This window comes from Phodopus roborovskii, unplaced genomic scaffold, assembly GCF_943737965.1.
Source record: "Phodopus roborovskii unplaced genomic scaffold, PHOROB, whole genome shotgun sequence".
NCBI classification, from domain to species: domain Eukaryota; kingdom Metazoa; phylum Chordata; class Mammalia; order Rodentia; family Cricetidae; genus Phodopus; species Phodopus roborovskii.
In genome coordinates this window covers 8,600,013-8,624,025 of record NW_026125391.1, presented here as the reverse complement: position 1 = coordinate 8,624,025, position 24,013 = coordinate 8,600,013, and positions in this window count along the sequence as shown.

Sequence of the window (24,013 nt, the reverse complement as noted above, 5' to 3'; positions counted from 1 at the left end):
GGTGTGTGGGTTAATAACAGGATTTTCAATTCGATTCCATTGGTCTACCTGTCTATTTTTATGCCAATACCAGGCTGTTTTCAGAACTATAGCTCTGTAGTAGAGCTTACAGTCAGGAATGGTGATGCCTCCTGAAGTTGTTTTATTGTATAGCTTTGTTTTGGCTATCCTGGGTCTTTTGTTTTTGCATATAAAGTTGATTATTATCCTTTGAAGGTCAGTGAAGAATTGTGGTGGGATTTTAATGGAGATTGCGTTGAATCTGTAGATTGCTTTTGGCAAGATTGCCATTTTTACTATGCTTATCCTACCTATCCAAGAGCATGGGAGATCTTTCCATTTTCTGGTATCTTCTTTAATTTCTTTCTTAGAGCCACACAGTTCTTAACATATAGGTCTTTTACTTGTTTGGTAAGCTTTACACCAAGATACTTTATGTTACTTGTTGCTATTGTAAAGGATGATGTTTCTCTGATTTCTTTCTCTGTCTCTTTGTTGTCTGAAAAAAAGTAGGGCTACTAATTTTTTTGAGTTTTCTTATATCCTGCTAGTTTGCTGAAGGTGTGTATCAGCTGTAGGACTTCCCTGGTAGAGTTTCAACTTGAGGGCTGAAATCAACAAAATAGAAACCAGGAAAACAATATGAAAAATCAGTGCAAAGTAGAGTTGGTTTTTTGAGAAAATCAACAAGATAGACAAACCTTTATCCAAACTAATGAAAAAGCAGAGAGAGAACATGCAAATTAACAAAATCAAAAATGAAAAAGGGAACATAACAACCGACACAGAGGAAACCCAGACAATTTTCAGGTCATACTTTGAAAACCTGTACTCCACAAAATTTGAAAATTCAAAGAAATGGACAAATTTCTGGATAACTATCACTTATCAAAATTAAATCAAGAACAGACAAACAACTTCAATAGACCTATAACCTGCAATGAAATAGAAGCCAGTCATTGAAAGCCTTCCAACCAAAAAAAGTCCAGGGCCACATGGATTCAGTGCAGAATTCTATCACACATTCATAGAACTAATACCACTACTCCTCAAACTGTTTCACAAAATAGAAACAGAAGGTTGATTCCCAAACTCTTTTTATGAGGCCACAATAACTTTGGTACCCAAGCCTCACAGAGACACAAAGAAAACTACAGACCAATATCCCTAATGAACATCGATGCAAAAATACTCAATAAAATACTGTCAAACCGAAATCAAGAATACATCAGAGAAATCATCCACCATGACCAAGTAGGCTTCATCCCTGGATTGCAGGGATGGTTTAACATATGAAAATCTATGAACGTGATCCACCATATAAACAAACTGAAAAAGAAAAACCATATGATTATCTTCATAGACGCTGAAAAAGCCTTTGACAAAATTCAACACCCTTTCATAATAAGGTCTTAAAGAGATAGGGATAACAGGAACATAGCTAAACATAATAGGAACAATATACAGCAAACCAACTGCCAACATCAAATTGAATGGCGAGAAACTTCAGCCAATTCCTCTAAAATCAGGAACAAGACAAGGCTGCCCTCTTTCTCCATATCTCTTCAATATCGTACTGGAAGTTCTAGCTAAATCTATAAAACAACAAAAGGAGATCAAGGGGATCCAAATTGGAAAGGGAGAAGTCAAACTATCTCTATTTTCAGATTATATGATAGTTTACATAAGCGACCCAATAAACTCTACCAGGATGATTGCTTTTTATAGCTCCAACAATTTACTACAAATTGAATCATTTTTTAAAATACAAAAATACTGAATAACATTACTTTTATATAAATGTGCCACGTTTTAATCACCCATTCATCTGTTGATGAACATCAAAGCTATTTCTAATTTCTATCTATTATGAATAGAAGAGCAGTGAAACAGGAATAAGCTACTACCTCTGAAATAGGATAAAGTGTCCTTTGTATATATGCCAAAGTATGGCCAAAGAGTGGTATAGCTGTATGAAATCTCAAAGTAATTTTAATTTGTATCTCAGATGGCTAAGGTTGTTGAACTTTTAAATATTTCTGAACCATGTGTATTTCCTCTTTTGAAAACTAACCCTGTAACCTACAACAAATACCTGCCTGCAAGATATACTTGTATAACAGTGGCACAAATGTTATGAGAATAACAAATTATTTTTTATTGGATTTGGTCCAAGATAGAACACAGACATGATCTGCCAAAGTGGTCCAGAATTTTAGACAAGATAGGTTATGGACCTTAGTTGAAAGACTATGACTATTATTCCATAAAAGGAATATAACAATAATTTGCCACCTAATGACATGTTATTATATTCATATATCAGAGCATTAATCATCGTTGTAAATGGTAAATAAAAGGAAGACCCACAAGAGAACAATGTGCAGAAAGAGGGAGACTTTGGAACACTCAGCCTTAAATGGGATGTTGTTACAAACTCCTGCCTTCCGGGCTCTTGTACTATGTAGAAAGGAGGAGAAATATTGTAAGATCTACGAGCGGAGGCTGAAACTCAGGAAACAGTGCCACCCATATACAATAGGATTCATGCACATGTGAACTCACAGAGACTGTGACAGCATGCATAAGACCTGTTCACATCCAACCCAGACAAAATGCCATCATGGAGAAAGGGAAGTGGATATGAAGGCACATTCCAAGTGCTGGTACTAAAGGCATGTACCACCACACCTGGCCCAAGTACTGGCCTTACACTGAAGACATTTTGTAGTTTATATCTGGAAATTTCTTCCTGTGTTTAACCCAATAGCAAAAGAGCTGCTGATTTCACAAACATATTCCCAGAGTGCTTCAGCATCTTACATCTGCAAAGTCTTCAAAAGGATTTCACCTAAATCACTCCTTTCGATTCTCATAAAAGCCTTGTAAAATAGTCAAGACATATATTACTTCCAGCCTGCAAATGATTTAAGGCTGTGTGATAAGGGATATATTGACTTCAATTCTTTTTTATAGAACCACTTTCCTCTGAAATACTCCCACTGCTAATTAATAAATATGCTTTTGCTGCCTCCATTATAGATAATTTAACCAGAGTGTTCATTAAAAATCAAAAGGGATATATTAGAAAATACACTGAAGTGAGAAAGATGAATGATAGAATTCAACAAGTATAGAATGGTGAAAGCTTTCAGGTATTAGAGATTTAGAGTTTAGGGGTTTTAACATTAACATAATTTAATTTCTCATCTATCATTTACTTATCTTGTTATATAATTTATATATACTTCTAATATTTTTAATTTTTAAATTAAAAACAATCTTATTTTACATACCAATCCATGTTTCCTCTCCCTGCCATCCTCCCTTCTCATTACACATACGCACACACACACACACACACACACACACACACACTCACACTCACTCTTCAGGGAGGGTAAGGCCTCCATGGGGAATCATCAAAGTCTGTCACATCATTTCGGGCAAGACCTAAACCCTTGCCAATGTATCTAGGATGAGAGAATATCCTTCATAGGGAATGGGCTCTCAAAGCCCATTCGTGCACTAGGGATAAATACTCCACTGTCAGAGGCCCCATAGATTGCCCAAGACCCCCATCTGATACCCATATTCAGGGGGCCTAGTTCGGTCCTTTGCTAGTTCCTCAGTGATGAGAGAGGGTTCCATGAGCTCCCACTTGCTCAGGTGGACTGTTTCTGTGGGTTTCCTGAGCATAATCTTGACCCCTTTGCTCATCACTCCTCCCTCTCTACAACTGAATTCCAGGAGTTCAGCTCAGTGCTTAGCTGTGAATCTCTGCTTTTGCTTCCATCAGCTACTGGGTAAAGAAAGGCTCTAGGATGTCATTTAAAGTCATCATCAGTCTCATTAAAGGGGAAGAACATTTAAGGTAGCCTCTCCAGTATTGTTCATATTCTCAGTTGAGTCATCCTTCACCCTTGTGGATTAATTTATGTATACTTCTTAATGAAGGTATTTCTGTATATTTACTTGTACAGGAAGCTTAAGAATTTTTAATTCCAGAGGCATTAGCAAAAATATGTATTTGGACTAAAAAAAAAAAAAAAAGATTCTGACTCATTCATCCCAGATATCCTAATTAGCAAATGTAATTATGAAAACAATGAAATTATAGATTTTTTTCTTGGAATACCTGATTTTTCTCATATTCAATAAAGCAGAATGTCATGGTATCAACTGAATGAGTTAAATATTAACAGATAGTCTGTATGTTGAATTTTATGAGTTCAAAATTGAATATCTGAAATATTTTGAAGATTATAAACAGAATGTAGAGAATATGAATTTGTTATTGAATTCACATTGGACAAGTCTATGCAGAAAAGATTAAGAAGCCATAGAAATAACAGAAGCGAAGGCATACTTCAAGAAAAAGGAATGCCAGTTTGATTTTAAAAAACATGGATTCTCTATAGCTTATTTTTAAAAGGTAAAAATGTAAAAGAGATTAGCATAATATTTTATCTATAATCAAACAATAAATACAGGTTGTGAAAATATATAAGAGAAACCATATAGTTGCCAAAATCCTAAAAATTATGTCTAATGGGAAAAAAAATGTTTTAAAACAGTTGGTTGCATGGAATCAGTCAGAGCAAGAGAAAGACACAGAAAGTCCTTGGAAGCCCTTATACTGATATATAAAATAAATTTGTTTTGTGTTCTTCATGATTGCACACTGTGGTTGGGGGTGCCTTTATATATTTCTTCATCCCTGTATAATGTGATGCTCTATTGCCACATAAAGTTATTGAGCATTCAAAATATGGATGGTGTTTGAAATGAAATTTTAACTACTTGAAAACTTTAATGTCCTATGTGAATAGTAGCTGACATATTGAGTTAAACAGAAAAATTCTTAAATGGACTCTAATTTGGAAAGAAAAGAATCCTCTTTTTATGCTTTTTTTTCTGACTAAGGACTCTTCTTACCTTCTTTTTTCTTTTCTTTTCTTTTTTTTTTTTTTTTGTTTGTTTGGTTTTATTTTTTTCCCTTCTCAAGAACATTACTCAAAGTACTCAAATTGGCAGAATCTTAAAAATGTTGCTGTCGCTTATGCTTCTTACTGCTTCAAAATTGAGTCTTCTCCTTCCACCAAATTGGAAATAGTTTAACACATATTGTCCTAATGCAAATTGAGATTTAATTAGATTCTTTTTCTGAGGGAGTTGGAACAGATGGACACAGAGTCTTACTGAAGTAGATCAGCCAAGGGCAGCAAGCAGAATGTGGTGATAGCGCAGTTTGGGGAGTGGGTCCTCCTGTTGCTTCTTCCCTGCCCCTCCACTGGGTGTCAGCCCCTGTCTGTCTCTGCTCTTTTTCTTCATCTGTGATATGTCTCATACACTGATGATAAAACAACTCCCTCATGGTTTCTGTCATTTCACTATTTGGGTGGTCTTGATAAGTGATTTTTGTCTTTGTTCTTCCAATTCCTTTAATTTGAAAATGAAAATTCTGGGTTAGAACAATGTGTAGTAATTAATAGATTCATGTATAGTAAAATATGTGAGGCATGCTATCTGGAAGTACATGTCCTATGTCTGGAGAGACATTCAAAACTCAAACAACAGCATACGCATGGATACAAAAATGTCATCAGTAGGACGGCAGATTGGAAAACTCCAGACATTCTCTCCACCCACAGATATACCAAATAAATAGTTACACATGGTTCAATTCCCTCAGAGGAAGTCTAGAAATAAGTTGGCAGATTCTTATAAACTAAGGCAACTGAAGAAAAATATTCTTGTCAAAACAGGTAAAAGAGAGAGAGAAAAGAAAAAAGAAAAGAGCCAAGACTCATTGTAGCTCTAAAACTCAATACACTATATAATTTGGAGGGAACCTCTAACTCACAACTACTCCCTCAGAAAGAAAGAGGGTATATGGCACATATCTGTTACTGAAAATGTCACAGCTTCTAGTACGTGATATCTCTGAACTTATTTATTATTGTGAGTGAATGGGATATGGCATTTGACAGTCCCTAGGACCACAGAGGGAATCAAAAGGCAATTTTGAACTGGTACAGGAGTCCCTTTCAAGTGAATCCATACTTCAAGTTGTCCCCTGGAAGGACATGGACAGTACACATTTTTATAGTTGTGATCTGGACATTTGGCTCATACACTGGCCATCTCCAGGAGCTCTTGTGAAGCCTAGCACACGCACACTACTTCGGGGGACTTCTTGGAGTGAATCTGAACACAGGAGACCTGCCTATCCATGCAGGACCACTGGTAATTCCCACCCTCTTGGTCTCTGACCCCCACCTCCAGACCTCTGCTGGAGTCCCAGGCCCCTGCCAGAGACCTGCCTGTCTCTGCAAGACCACGCTGATTTTCTGCAGGCTTCTTCTACTGGATCCTCATCCCTGATGCCATCCCCAGTCCTGATCTGTGGCGAGACCACCTATAGAGCTTGGACCACCCAGAGCTACAGATACTAAACATCTGACCCATATAAGCCCACCGGGGAAGTACCATAGAGAGAGGGGGAGACCCAACCAACACCTACTGGTAGAAGCTATGGGAAGATGGCAATACAAGAAAACACCTAACAACAGAAAGACAAGCATGACACCACCAGATCGGGAATCTACACCAACTAGAACAGAACACAACAACAAAGCAGAGGAAGCAGAAGGGAATGACTTAAAAATTACCATCATAAAAATGATAGAGGCCCTCAAAGAAGATGTGAGAAAATCCCTTAAAGAAATGGAAGAAAAGACAAACAAAAGAGTGGAAGAAAGTAAAAATTCCTTGAGGAAAGTAAAGAAAGTACAGAAAGCCAAGAAAAAAAAAACAATTAAGCAGGTGAAGGAAACGGTTCAAGACTTGAAAATTGAAATAGAGAAAATAAAGGCAACACAAACTGAAGGAATGCTGGAAATTGAAAAACTGGGCAAAAAATCAGGGACTACAGATGCAAGCATAAACAACAGAATTCAAGAGATCAAAGAGAGAATCTCAGGCATAGAAGATAAACTAGAAGAAATAGATTCATTGACCAAAGAAAAACAAATGGAACCAAGAAGAAAGCAGGCATGGCTAGCCTAATATCTAACAAGTTAGACTTCAAACCAAAATTAATCAAAAGAGATGAAGAGGGTCATTTTGTATTCATCACAAGAGAAATCCATCAACACAAAGTATCAGTTCTGAACATCTATGCCCCTAATACAAAGGCACCCACATTCGTAAAAGAAACACTACTAAAACTCAAAACTCATATAAAACCTCACACACTTATAGTAGGAGACTTCAATACAACACTCTCAACAATAGACAGGACCACAAATCAGAAACTAAACAAAGAAACAAAAGAACTAACAGAAGTTATGTCTCAACTAGGGTTAACAGACACCTATGGAACATTCCATCCAAAGACAAAAGAATATACATTCTTCTCTGTTCCACAGGGAACCTTCTCTAAAATTGACCAGATAACAAGTGGCATAACAAACCTCAACAGATATAAGAGAATAGGCATAGTCCCCTTATCAGACCACCATGCTTTAAAATTGGAATTCAACAGCAACACAAATAGCAGAAAACCTGCAAACTCATGGAAACTGAACAATGTGCAATTGCACTACTCCTGGGTCAAAGAAGAAATAAAGAAAGAAATTATGGACTTTCTAATATTCAAGGAGAATGAGGACACAACATACCGGAACATATGGTACAACTTGAAAGCAGTGCTACGAGGGAAGTTCATTGCACTAAGTGCCCATATGAAGAAAACAGAGGATAGTCACATAAATGAATTAACAGCCCAACTGAAAACCTTAGAACAGAGAGAGGTGAACTCAACACTTAGGAGTAGATGCCAGGAAATAATCAACTTGAGGGCTGAAATCAATAAAATAGAAACCAGGAAAACAATACAAAAAATCAATGCAACGAAGATTTGGTGTTTTGAGAAAATCAAAAATATAGACAAACCTTTACCCAAACGAATGAAAAAGCAGAGAGAGAACATGCAAATTAACAAAATCAAAAATGAAAAAGAGAACATAACAACGGACACAGAGGAAACCCAGACAATTTTCAGGTCATACTTTGAAAACCTGTACTCCACAAAATTTGAAAATTCAAAGGAAATGGACAAATTTCTGGATAACTATCACTTAACAAAATTAAATCAAGAACAGACAAACAACTTCAATAGACCTATAACCTGCAATGAAATAGAAGCCAGTCATTGAAAGCCTTCCAACCAAAAAAAGTCCAGGGCCACATGGATTCAGTGCAGAATTCTATCACACATTCATAGAACTAATACCACTACTCCTCAAACTGTTTCACAAAATAGAAACAGAAGGTTTATTCCCAAACTGTTTTTATGAGGCCACAATAACTTTGGTACCAAAGCTTCACAGACACACAACTAAGAAATAAAACTATAGACCAATATCCCTGATGAACATCGATGCAAAAATACTCAATAAAATACTGGCAAACCAAAATCAAGAATACATCAGAGAAATCATCCACCATGACCAAGTAGGCTTCATCCCTGGATTGCAGGGATGGTTTAACATATGAAAATCTATGAACGTGATCCACCATATAAACAAACTGAAAAAGAAAAACCATATAATTATCTCCATAGACGCTGAAAAAGCCTTCGACAAAATTCAACACACTTTCATGATAAAGGTCTTAAAGAGATAGGGATAACAGGAACATAGATAAACATAATAGGAGCAATATACAGCAAACAAACTGCCAACATCAAACTGAATGGCGAGAAACTTCAGCCAATTCCTCTAAAATCAGGAACAAGACAAGGCTGCCCTCTTTCTCCATATCTCTTCAATATCATACTGGAAGTTCTAGCTAAAGCTATAAGACAACAAAGGAGATCAAGGGGATCCAAATTGGAAAGGAGGAAGTCAAACTGTCTCTATTTCAGATGATATGATAGTTTACATAAGCAATTCAATAAACTCTACTAGGGAAGTCCTACAGCTGATACACACCTTCAGCAAACTAGCAGGATATAAGAAAACTCAAAAAAATTAGTAGCCCTACTTTTTTTCAGACAACAAAGAGACAGAGAAAGAAATCAGAGAAACATCATCCTTTACAATAGCAACAAGTAACATAAAGTATCTTGGTGTAAAGCTTACCAAACAAGTAAAAGACCTATATGTTAAGAACTGTGTGGCTCTAAGAAAGAAATTAAAGAAGATACCAGAAAATGGAAAGATCTCCCATGCTCTTGGATAGGTAGGATAAGCATAGTAAAAATGGCAATCTTGCCAAAAGCAATCTACAGATTCAACGCAATCTCCATTAAAATCCCACCACAATTCTTCACTGACCTTCAAAGGATAATAATCAACTTTATATGCAAAAACAAAAGACCCAGGATAGCCAAAACAAAGCTATACAATAAAACAACTTCAGGAGGCATCACCATTCCTGACTGTAAGCTCTACTACAGAGCTATAGTTCTGAAAACAGCCTGGTATTGGCATAAAAATAGACAGGTAGACCAATGGAATCGAATTGAAAATCCTGTTATTAACCCACACACCTATGAACACCTGATTTTTGACAAAACAGCTAAAATTATACAATGGGACAAAGACAGCATCTTCAACAAATGGTGCTGGTATAATTGGTTGAAGGTGTGTAGAAGACTGCAGGTAGACACATGTCTGTCGACAAAACTCAAGTCCAAATGGATCAAAGACCTCAACATCAATCCAACCACATTGAACCTCTTAGAAGAGAAAGTAGGAGGTACCCTTGAACAAGTTGGTATAGGAGACAGCTACCTGAACATAACTCCAGGGGCACAGACACTGAGAGAAACAATTAATAAATGGGACCTCTTCAAACTTAGAAGCTTCTGTAAGGCAAAGGACACGGTAGTCAAGACCAAACTGCAACCCACAGATTGGAAACAGAATTTCACCAATCCTATATACGACAAAGGGCTGATCTCCAAAATATACAAAGAACTCAAGAAACTAGTCAACAAAACACCAAATAACCCTATTAAAAAATGGGGTACAGAACTGAAGAAAGAATTCTCAATAGAGGAAATCAAAAAGGCTGAAAGGCACTTAAGAAAGTGTTCCACATCCTTAGCTATCAGGGAAATGCAAATCAAAACAACTTTGAGATACCATCTTACTCCTGCCAGAATGGCTAAAATTAGAAACACCAATGATGACTCATGCTGGAGAGGATGTGGAGAAAGGGGGAACACTCCCACTGCTGGTGGGAGTGCAAACTCATACAGCCATTTTGGAGATCAGTATGGTGGTTCCTCAGTAAAATGCGAATTAGCTTACCACAGGACCCGGCAATCCCCCTCTTAGGCATATACCCAAGTGATCCACATCCATGCAATAAAGACATCTGTTCAACTATGTTCATAGCAGCACTATTTGTAATAGCAAGAACCTGGAAGCAACCTAGATGCCCCTCAATTGAAGAATGGATAATGAAGATGTGGCACATCTACACAATGGAATACTACTCTGCAGAAAATAATAATGGTATCTTGAAATTCACAGGCAAGTGGATGGCACTTGAAGAAACCATCCTGAATGAGGTAACCCATTCACAAAAAGAGGACATACTGTGTACTCACTCATATATGGATTTTAGACCTAGATCAAAGAGTCACCAGCCTATAATTCACACCACCAGAGGAACTAGGATACAAGGTGTATTCTAAGAGATTTATATAAAGTTCCTCACAGAAGCATGATGGACAAGTCTCCCAGAGCACAGGGCAAGTGGGGGGGGGGGCAGTGAATGGAGAGAGAATTAGGAGAAAGCAAGGAGGGAGGAGAGGAAAACATGTGCGACTAGAATATTGAGTCTGTTGAGGAATAGAAGTCAGGAGAGAAAGACAGACAGACAGAGAGAGAGAGAGAGAGAGAGAGAGAGAGAGAGAGAGAGAGAGAGAGAAAGGCAGAGAGAGAAAGAAAAAAATAAAAGAGGGCAACATTATTGGTTTGAAGAGAAAATTGCACCCAAAAAAGTTCTAGGGAACTACAAGACTGCTGCCAACTCATAATTTCAGCATCCTTGGAAAGGCTACCATAAATGCCCTTCCCGAATAGTGAGATCAACAACTAACTTATCCATGGGGTCCTCATCTAATGCCTGTTGGAAACAGGAGCAAACACCCATGCATAAACACTGAGTTGAACTAGAACCCAGATGCAGATGGAGAGGACAAGACCAGGTTGCAGAAATACATAGAGACAGCTTGCCTGAGCAAGGAGGAGCTAACAGGCCCCCAGAGTGATAGCTGGGAAGCCAACATGGGACTGACTCAGGCCCGCCTGAATATGAGTCTCAGCCAGAAGGACTGACCCGTCTAAGGGACCTCAGACAGTGGAGCCGGGATGTATCTCTGATGTACAAAAGGACCTTGTGATCACATTTCCCATGGAGGGATAACTGCCTTAACCTAGAGACAGGAGAGAAGCCCTAATCCCTACTTCACATGAACTGTCAGATCTACATGACCCCAACTGGATGGCATTCTGCTACATATGGAATTGGGGTTGGGGGATGGAAGAGGAGGGTGATTATGGTGCATGTGAGGGGCACAGAGAGGGTAAAAGGAGGGATGGGGGGAGAGAGGGAGGGAAAGGGAACTTGAGTAGACATGTAAATTAATAAATTAAATAGAAAAAAAAAGAAATAGAAAAAAAGAAAAGGTATATGGAACAAATATATTGGACCACAAAAGAAAGCCTTTTGCCACATAATTATCAAAACACTAAAGACACAAAAAATATATTAAAATCTTTGAGGGAAAATGACTATGTAACTTATAAAGGCAAACCTATTAGAATTAAACCCGACTTCTCAATGGTGATGATAAAAGTCTAAAGGGCTTGGACATATTTGCTTCAGACTATAACAGACAACAGAGACCAATTAAATCTATTATATCCAGCAACATTTTCAATCACCATAGATGGAGTAAACAAGTTATTCAATGATAAAATAAAATTTAAACAATAATGATCTATGAATCCAGTCCTACAGAATGTAGTAGAAGGAAAACTCCAATCCAAAATGTTAAGTATACCCATGACAATAAAGGAAATAAGTAATTTTACAGCAACAATATCAAAGGAAGGGAAACACACACACCACCACCACCATCAAAAGCAAAAACAAAATAACAGAAATTAAAAATCATTGGTCACTGATATCATTCAATATCAATGATTTAACCCCCTCCCCAAAAAAGACAAAAACATAATAGATGCAAAAATAGGATCCATTCTTCTCCTGCATACAAGAAAGACTCCTCAAAGATAGATATTACCTAGGAGTAAAAGGTTGAAAACAGATTGTCTAAGCAAATGGACCTAAGAAGCAAGCTGGTGTAGCTACTGAATAGTTAACAAAATAGACTTGAAATCACAATTAATCAAAATAGAAAGAAATGAAATTTCATAGTTATCAAAGAAAAGAAATTACCAAGATGACATTTTAATTCTTAACATCTATGCCCCAAATAGAAGGTCATCTATGTTTATAAAACTAGCATTACTGAAATTTAAGCACACCTTGACCCTTCAACATTGATAGTGGGAGACTTCAGTACCCTACCTTCACCAACAGACAGGTTATCTAGACAAAACTTATAGAGAAATGCTTGATCTAATAGATATTAAAAATTAATGGACCTAAGACACATCTATGGAACCTTTCACCCAAACAAAAAGAATATACATTCTTCTCAGCACCTCACAGAACATTCTCCAAAACTGTACACATATCTCATCACAAGGTAATTATCTCCAAATACAATAAAAGTAAAACAACACTCTTTGTCCTCTCAGCTCGCCATGGATTATAGCTGGACGTCAACAGGAGAGCCTACAAATCATGAAAACTGAACAACTCTATGCTGAATGAGAATGGAGTTAAGACAGAAATAAAGAAATAAATTAGAGACTTTCTAGAATTCCATGAAAATGAATGAAGAACAAAAAAAAAATACCAAAACAAACAAACAAAAAAACCTTAAACAAACAAACAAAAAATCTTAAGGTACACAGTGAATTTGGTGCTGAGAAGAAAGTTCATACATATAAGTGCCTTCATTAAAAAATTGCAAAATCTGGTACTAGCAACTTAACAGCAAATCTGAAATTTCTAGTATAAAAAGAAACTTTGGATGCAAAACACTCAATAAAATACTCACAGAGAAAATTCAAGAACACATTTAAAAAAAAATTAGTCATCCACTGCAATCAAGTGGGCTTCATCCCAGCAATGCAGGGATTGTTCAATTTAGGAATATAAGTCAATATAATATACCATATAAACAAATTGAAAGAAAAAACTACATGATCATCTCATTGTGCCAAAAAAAAAAAAAAAAAAAAAAAAAAAACCCTTTGACAAAATCTAACACCCCTTCACTCTAAAAGTCTTGGAGAGATCAGGAATACAAGAGACATACCTAAGCATAATAAAGGCAACTTACATCAAGCCTACAACCAAAATTAGATGAAGTAGAGAGAAACTCAAAGCAATTCCACTAAAATCAGGAATTAGACAAGTTTGTCCACTCCATTTCTATTCAACGTAGTACTTAAGTTCTAGTTAGAGCAATAAGACAACAGAAAAGTATCAAAGAGATACAGATTGGAAAGAAAGAAATCAAAGTATCACCATTTGCAAATTATTTGATAGTATACATGAGTGACTCCAAAATTTCCATGAGGGAACTCCTAGATATGATGAATACCTTCAGTGAAATGACTGCATACGAGATTAACTCACAAATATAATAATAAGTATCCCTTCTATATACAAGTGAGAAAGATGTCATGAAGCTAATATACAAACCCTAAAGATTTCATATACATTTGTGCTACTGTGGCTTAATCTGGGCTATTTTTCATACAAACTGCTTCATATAGATGGTACATCTCAGTCTCTGCATTTTTTCCTTCAGTTCTTACCAAAGTCTTTATTCTTCCTGAACATGTTATGCTGAATAGCAATTAGAAGCAAGGTTGCCTGGGATTAGGACTTGCACGATTACCACCTGTCAATCGTGTATGAAAGGAGGTTTTGCTATGACAAAAATACAGTTAAAAAGAAGGTAGAGGGATGTTCATGAGGAGCTGTAGAATTTAGCATTATCACACTATACTACTTAATATATTAGCTTTCCAAGAATTTAATGAATGAAATCTAGGTTGTTAACACATGATTGCACATCCACAGGTACTATTTCAGGAATGGGTACAATATATGAAGATAAAATAACACAACCAGAATGACCAATACTTCCATTAATATTCCATTCAACAAAGAACACTATTTAAGAAAAGAAAACTTAGAAAAAATAAAATTGGTAATGCAGTCAATTTTCATATAAATTATTATAGTGGTAGCAGTTAAAATTTAATCCAAAACTGGGTGTTAGTGGGGCATGCCTTTAGTCCCAGAACTCTGGAGTCAGAGGCAGGAAGATCTCTGTAAATTTGAGTTCAAACTGCTCTACAGAGCGAGTTCCAGGAAAGGCTCCAAAGCAATACAGAGAAACCCTACCTCATTAAAAATAATTCCAAATATTTTACTTTACTGAGAAAATAATTCTATGTCTTGATACTTGATAACATAAAAATGTTATTTTTATTAATTAAAAAAACTTTTTTTTCAAATTTATTATAAATAACCTCCTGATTTTTATATTAAGTTTTCAAAATACTGAAATTATCATTGATTAGCATTTACATAGGGTGGAGAGAACACATTTCATGTACATTCTTACTAAAGTGGCTTTTTTTCCTGATGTAACATTATTCTCTCATGCTTGACTTTTCTGTTTCAATCTCTGCCTTCACATAACAGGAAAGGGTATTCTTAGAGGAATCCATTTAATGTATGTACAGACCATTACACGTGATTTCAAATTTTATTTCATTTGACTTTCAAAACATTTTAACTTTATTATTTTCTTTTTAGTATCAGAATTTTATTGTTATAGTAACATCTCCATAATTTTTACTTTCATAAGACATTTTTATTATGAAACACATCATTCATAAATGCAGGAACACAAAACTTAATATAAATCCCAATAAATTTTCACAAAGAGAACAAATACATTTCAAACACCATCAAAATTAAGAAATAATACACTTTATATCTTCTCATAGCATCCAGCATGCCAAAAATCCATGGTTTAATTTCATCATATTTTTACATTTCATATACATGACTTCTATCAATGCATACCACTTTGTATCTGATTATTTATATTTAATTTTTATAATCATGCTATTTAATGTAGGTATAACATAAAAATTATTCTGTTGCATTTCTTGTTTAAACATACTATACCAAAAATTCTTTATCCATTATATTATTGATGAGCTTTGAAACTAATTCCAGTATTTGTTACCAAAGACAACATTATGTAAAACATTCCACTCTTTATACATCTAAGTCAATTTGGTTGGCATATAGTATCTACACATTCAGCATTGAATCAAAAGACTTTGGCAGGGATTATGCCAAAATATATTCCTGTTTAATTTGCTTGTGTATTAATTTAGCCAATCTGGTATTCCTATTGAATTTCATCACTGTAGCATCCTACTGCTTCCCTAAAAATTATTGGTGAAGAACTTTCTGCATATTTATTGCTTTTGTTGACACCTTTTTTCTTGAGTTGCCTACTCAAATCCTATGTTATTTTCCTATCTATTTTCATGTAGACCGGCAATATAGCTCAGCAAATAAAGCTCTTGTCTCTAAGAAGGGAACATAAATTTGATCCCAGAGTCCCACATGGCAGGAGAGAACTGATACTTGAAAGTTCCTCTTTGACCTACACACACACACACACACACACACACACACACACACTCACACACACACACACACACACACACACACAGAGTAGCAAATGTATCCCAACAGGTAAGGATGCATACACCTACACAAATAAATGTTAATTAAAAAGAAGTGTAAAAAGATTAATCTTCCTAATAAACTTTACATACTGTCAACAAGAATCCTTTAGTGTATTTTTATTCTCACAACATATTCACTTTATCTGATGCTTGTAATTTTCATTCTTTTAATATCATCTGTGGAGATCACATTTTAATGAGTAAAGCATAATTGTATCAGATTTGACAAAATATAATGCATCAGTGTTTCTCATAGATGAGAGCACTGAGGTTTATATTTTAGAAATCTTTCAAGATTGTAAAGAATTTTGCCATGCTTTCAAGAAGCTTTATTGTATTAATTTATTGTATTTCTTTAATGTAGTCAATACTTTATAATTACATTGTCTGTAAGATTAAGAAGGAAGTTTATTTCATATTTTCTGTATGAATATTTAAGTCCCTCAGGAATATGCACAGGAAATATTATCTCCCGATAAACTGCAGTGCAACTTGGGCTAGCAGTCAAAGCTATGTATATAGCATCTGCTTTCAGATTTTAACTATTTTGCCTCATTTATCCTTATGGCCTGTATTTCTAATCTTGTGTTCTAAAAAGTCTTGTGTTTTGTATATAAAAAGCTGCCACTGTGATCTTGTTAAAAATGCAGCATATGTTTTACTATATCAATTATATGGCTTTTGATTGATTTTGATAGTTTAGATTTTTTATTCTTAATATTTATTCATGATTATTATGTTTGTGTATATATATATATATATATATATATATAATTCTGTTACAAATACTAGTTTCTATTACACATTAGTTGAAAAGCAAACTACAATTAAAATATAGGATTAATTTTGATACTTGTTTTTATGTCAACAAGGTAATATATTCAAATGACTAAAATCCAGTTTTATAGTTTCAATTATGTTTCCTTTTTATTCATACCACATCACACTAAGTAGTCTCTCCTATAGTGTTTGATATAATAGTAGCAGTTTGAATCAAGATGATATTAAAACATCAATTCTATATTTCATAATTATACAATTGCTTTGTATTATTGAACCTTTTAAGCCCACATCTCACCTTTAAATATGAGCTAACACTTACAATATGAGTAATCTTTTAAATGAACAAAATATAGTGCATAATAATGCTAGATCTCTGAAAATGTTTTTGATGTTATCAATTAGTGTATTTGGGGCTTTAATTGTAAATATTTGCACTGTAATAACTTAGGGCTTTCAGAGCACAAAAAAGGCATATTTCTTTAAAAACATCAGTTCCCTGTCATGAATTTTAATAGTGTAGTTTTCTCTGATTTATGCATAGCTTTTTGCTATATTCCATCCCTGCTGTACCTAATGCAGATATTATATATTAGCTGCATGTCACTTTGTATGAAAGGAGTTTTTATACATTCTACAGTGAGTCCATAATAGTTTCATTATAAATTATGAATGCCAAATACATTTGAGTGAGTTGGAAAAACATATCTCTGATTATAATCAAGAGAAGTAAAACAAAATGAAGGGGGAATTAATACATTTCAATAATTGAGTTGAGAAACTCACATGTCTCAATCTCTAACAATGAAACTAGGGTAACCAGACCAGAGTGGTGGAGTGCTGGCTTCAATATAAGTATGGAGATCTAATGAATAGAACTGAAAACCCAGAAAGAAGCACTTTTATGGTTAAATAATGTTGACAAGGGTGTCAAAATAATCTCAGATTCTTAGGAACACTATCCAGAGCAAATGGTACTCAGACAATGGAACGACCCCTGAAAAAGTTAAACAGACCCTATGCTATATCATATAAGCAAACTAGCACAAATAGGCTGGAAATCTTAAATAAAAATTAAACACACAAAAACCTCTAGACAGAAACACAAGAAAACTAAACAGGAATAAAATAATATTTTTCAGACTGTATGCATATAATTCTGAGAGTTTATAGAGTTGTTGTAGTTGCAATATACTGTGGAATTACAAAATGGCATAGCAATTATCAAAAAAACAAAGGTATGGTTTCCTCAAAATGCTAATGCTAAATATAGAGCCATCATTTTACCTGGCAACTCCAATTTCAGGTATTCAAGGTCACTGACTCTCTCTCTCTCTCTCTCTCTCTATATATATATATATATATATATATATATATATATATAGTGTGAGTGAGTGTGTGTGTGTGTGTGTGTGTGTGTGTAAGTAAAATCTCTCTGAAAAATGTAAAAGAATTGAGACTACCACAGTGCAAGTGTGTCAATAAAATATAGTACTTTAAGAAGTTAGGTAGAAATTACCTTCTACTGTATGATATTACTAATATAACATGTCCATCTCACTATCCGGAAAGGGCATTTATGGTAGCCTTTCCATGGCTGCTCAAATTGTTAGTTGGTGGCAGTCTTGTATGTCTCTAGACCTTTCTTTAGATTCAGTTTTCTAGTCAAGCCAATAATGGCTCCCTCATTTATGTTCGTTTTCTCTCTCTCTCTTCCTCTCTCTCTCTCTTCCTCTCTCTCTCTCTCTCTCTCTCTCTCTCTCTCTCTCTCTCTCTCTCTCTCTCTCTCTCTCTGTCTTCTATTACTACCCTGGCTCAATCTCCCTAGTCACACATGCTTTCCTCTCCTACCCTTCTCTTTCTCCTACTTTCTTACTTCTCTCCATTCACTGCCCCCCCCCCCACTTCTCCTGTGCTCTGGGGGACTTGTCCCTCCTGCTTCTGTGAGGAACTTTATTTGAATCTCTTAGAATACACCTTGTATCCTAGTTCCTCTGGTGGTGTGAATTATAGGCTGATGATCCTTTGTTCTAGGTCTAAAATCCATACATGAGCAAGTACATACCATGTTCCTCTTTTTGTGACTGGGTTACCTCATTCAGGATGGTTTCTTCAAGTGCCATCCACTTGCCTGTGAATTTCAAGATACCATTATTTTTTTTTCTGCAGAGTAGTATTCCATTGTGTAGATGTGCCACATATTCTTTATCCATTCTTCAGTTGAGGGGCATCTAGGTTGCTTCCAGGTTCTTGCTATTACAAATAATGCTGCTATGAACATAGTTGAGCACATGATTTTGTTGCATGGATGTGGATCATTTGAGTATATGTCTAAGAGGGGGATATTTTCCTGAGGAGCTGCCATACTGATCTCCAAAATGGCTGGATGAGTTTGCACTTCCACCAGCACATCCTCTCCAGCATAAGTTGTCCTTGGTGTTTCTAATTTTAGACATTCTGGCAGGAGTAAGATGGTATCTCAAAGTTGTTTTGATTTACATTTCCCTGATAGCTAATGATGTCTAGCACTTTCTTAAGTGTCTTTCAGACTTTTTTATTTCCTCTATTGAGAATTCTTTCTTCAGTTCTGTACCCCATTTTTTAATAAGGCTATTTGGTGTTTTGTTGACTACTTTCTTGAGTTCATTTTATATTTTGGAGATCAGCCCTTTGTCAAATGTAGGATTGGTGCAAATCTTTTCCCAGACTGTGGGCTACAGTTTGGTCTTGTCCACTGTGTCCTTTGTCTTACAGAAACTTCTAAGTTTGAGGAGGTCCCATTTATTAATTGTTAGAGCCCTCATCTGTACCTGTTGGAAACAGAAACAAACACCCTCAAGTAAACACTGAGTCGAACTCGAATCCAGATGCAGAGGGACAGGACAAGACCAGGTTGCAGAAACACATAGAGGCAGCTGACCAGAACAAGGAGGAGCTAACGGCCCCCAGGCTGATAGCTGGGAATCCAGCATGGGACTGACTCAGACCCCCTGAATATGGGTCTCAGCTAGAAAGACTGAGCAGTCTAAGGAACCTCAGACAGTGGAATCAGGATGTATTCCTGGTACACAAAAGGACCTTGCATATACATGCCCCATGGAGGGATACTCTCTTAACATAGAGACAGGAGAGAAGCCCTAGCCCCTACTTCAAATGACTTGACAGATTTACAGGACCCCACCTGGATATCATTGCCCTACATGTGTAATCAGGGTGGAGGGGTGGGAGGGGAGGGTGGTCAGGGTACATGTGAGGGGCGAGAGAGGTTAAGAGGAAGGGCAGGTGGGAAGGAGGAAGAGGGAACGGGGATGGTCATGTAAAATAATAATAATAATAATAATAATAATAATAATAATAATGATAACAATAATAAAAGACTAACAGGAAAAAAACAACAATAACAAAAAAACAACAACAACATAAAAAATGTCCATAGTGAAGAAATATACTGACATACAAAGTACATCAGCAACTTTCAAGTGAAGAGGAGAGAAGGAACTAATGGCACAAAGTGGTTTGATTTGGGTACTAGAATCAAAACTTTCAAGTGCTACAGTGGGGGTCCTAATGTGGACTCCTAGTAATTGGAGATATGGAATCTCATCTGGACATCTCTTGTACCTAGGCCAGGCTTCCAGTCCGAGGATTGGGTTGCATTCACTTGAGCTATTTGCCAAGTGGATCCCATGGAAATTCCCAAACAACACAGGGTAATGCTAAGAGAAAGGGTTCTTTTCTACAAACTGACAGTGAAGCACCATTGTAAGGGCAACATCCTTACAACATTGTAAGGACAACACATTGAACATGGAGAAATTTTGCTGGTGCCTACATGGGCCCTCAGTCCTACAGTATAGTCTCTTTGGTGCAAGAAATTACTCTCAGGGCTACCAAGAGAGAAATATAGACACAACGTAGCCATAAAACCTTACAGATACACTCTGTCCTCCCTGCAAAATATGTTAGGACAGTGGTGAACAGAACTTTTCGGAGTAACCAAGCAAGGTCTGTTTTAACTTAAGGCCCATTCCATGAGAAGGAACCTATACCTGACACTGTTTGGGCAATCAAGAACCAGAGAGTAGATAAATCAGAGACCTAGGGTAAAACCAAACACTACCAATCTAAAAAAAAAAGTCAATTAAGTAATTCTTAATATATTCTGTTATACTCATAAATCAGTGCCTTATTCGGCCATTGTTTGAGGGGTTTCTTCCCACAGTTTTGGGAACAGAAGCAGAGCCCCATAGCCAGAAATTATAAGAACAGAAAGTCTACGTTGGAGATCTCCATTAAGTCCCTCCCCTCAGAGAACAGGGAATCCTGTGGAAGAGGAGGAAGAAATAGTTTTGTAAGAATCAGAGTGGATGGACACCAAGAGAACAAGGACCGCTGAATAAACTAAGCAAGACACATACGACTTTACAGAGACTGAATTAGCAATACAGGGCCTACACTGATCTGTACCATGTCCTCTGTGGATATAGTACATTTATTACCTTAGTATTTTTATGGAACTCCTGATTTTGAGATTCAGTAGGTCTTTGGCTCTATTGCGTGCACTTGGAATACTTTTCTTGCTGATTGCTGTCATACACAACTTAGATAATAAAGACTGCTTCATCCTTTTATTTTTTTCATGTTTAGTATTTATATCTTGGATGCTCTTTATTTTCCAATGAGTGACAAAAAGGGAGTGGATCCACAGGGGAGGGCAGGGAAGGTGGGGAAGAACTGGAAGGAGTAGAGAAAGGGAAGCTATAATCAGGATATATTTTCTATAATAATAGTAATAATAATAATGCATTTTCTAAATAAATAAACAAAAATTAGCAAGCAGTATATTTATGGCATATTTGGACTTCATTTACAAAAAGAATTACAGTGTTTACTGGGAAGATATGAAAATTAGAAAAATCCTTCCTACCTTATCTCAAACTGTCTGGAACAACACTTCTATCAATTTATGATTCATACAATTCTAGTCCTTTACTCCTAGTGTTTGATACAAACTAAACAAACTTCATGATTTACTATTTAATATGACTTATATCACTCTCATCATCAGACAATACCTAAGGAAATAATGATAGTCCCCAGCTATGCTAGACGAACTTGAGAAACTTTCTTGTCCTGTGCCAGTCCCCTTTAAGAGAAATAGTAGGTATTTGTTTCAGTTAGTTGGTTTTTACTCTTTGCTCTTTGATGATCCATCATTCAGCTTCCAAATAAATAGAGACTTATTCTTTCTTATGAATGTCCGGCCTTAGCTTGTCTTTTTCTAGCCAGCTTTTCTTAAATTATCCCATCTACCTTGTGCTCTGGGCTTTTCCCTCCCTCTTCTATATACCTTTCTTTACTTCTTAGTTTATGTTTTGCTATGTGGCTGGGTGGCTGACCCCAGAAGTCCCCTTTCCTTCTCCTTTTCTCACTCTTTAATCTTCCCTTATGAGATTTCACCTCCTAATTTATTTTCTCCGCCTGCAAGCCCTACCTAGCTGTTTGCCATTCAGTTTCTTAACAGACCAATCAAGTGTTAGACAGGCAAACTAACACAACTTCACAGAGTTAAACAAATGTAACACATCTTTTGCAACATTAAACAAATATTCCATAGCATAAACAAAAGTAACACATCTTAAACTAACATTTCACATTTTCCAATTTTGCCTAATTAAAAATGAAATGTTTTAACTTTAATCTAGTAAAACTATATACAACAAAAACAGTTATCAAATAAGAATCAATTAACAACATTCAGCCCATTTGTATTTAGCAAACTTGGAGAAAATACTCCATTATCTATTTTATCTTAGTGACTCAAAAGTTTTATACCTAATTTACTTTCTATCATAAGTAAGGAAAACTATGACTCTAACTATTTAGTCTTTAATTCCATCAAACATCTCAGAACAATGTAATATAACCCAATAACAGAAACATATGGCACCCTGGACTCAGCCTACAGGCCCAGAATACCTGGCAGACCCTTCTATGAAGCATGAATTTTGAACAACTGTCCTGCCTTTTTTTGGCAAATTTCAGCAGTCACTTTCTTATGTGTTCTACATAATGTCTGGCACCCTTTTTCTATGAAGCAGGAATTTTGAAGGAAAGTCCTACATTATCTTGGAAAAGTTTGGCAGCTGCTTTTTTTGTGTGCCCTATATGTTCAGTTTATACAACATACTGTCAGCAGTCAAGGCAAATCAGTTTCTTGCCCAAATGGCTAGCTTTGCCACATTGAAAGCAAATTCCATATGGAGTTTGTTCAATACCCATCATCTCTTTATGAAATAAATTGCTGCTGCCAGGAACAGAAATGTCTCACTGTCAAGAAAAGCCCTATGTTAACGAAATAATGTAAATGCCATATTCTGTATGTCTTTGAAGTATTTGAAAAACATTTATCTGTCTAAAATATACCTCTTTAACCTTCCAAATAAGCCTAATGTGACAAGTTTGATTGCTATACCTTAACTACTAGCCACTTTTCTTAATTATACAGTGAATTTTTAAATGATCTGCATAAGCACAATATCCCAAACAAGAGTAGAAACATATATTCAGTATAACAAAAATAATTTTAAACATGTCAACATATCAAAATCAATGTCTATGTAAAATATCTGAGATTAATGGTTATATTTTTATCCTATTTCCCAATAATTCTCTAAATGATGACAAATATCCATAACTCACCAAATACTCATCCCATCTCTTGGCAACATCTTCTCTATGCTTTCTATGCCTGTGAACAAAAGGCATATTTAGGGGTTCCTGAGAAAATTGAGATAATGGCCAAGTCCTGGGAAGACAAACTGTAACCTTTCATTGATATATATGATCTGTGAAGTTTCAGGATCTCTTCTCCAATCATATCTGATCCATACCAACCCTGAAGCAATCCAGATCCTCTCATTTCTTGTGGGAACAAAAGCAAAACCTCTTCTCTAAGGCAATGTACTTTTTAAATTCCAGTTTAAAGTTAAGGTCTTCTAAAGATATCCTGGCTGGATTATTTCAGCAGCCCCCTTTTCAATCCTATGACTCTTAGCACCTGTGCTTTGCTAATCAGCAATCAAAATATTCAAGGTTAATACAGAAACATACAGAATCCAGAGTTCCTGTATATTTCCATCTCTATATGGCTTATTCTTTTCTATTGTTTTACTTCTTTCTTTAAAGACTTTATTATTTTTTAACTATTCATTTTTTTTCTATGACTGTCTATATCCTTTCTCCCTTCTTAAACCCACAAATATTGTTAAATCCAGTGTACCCTA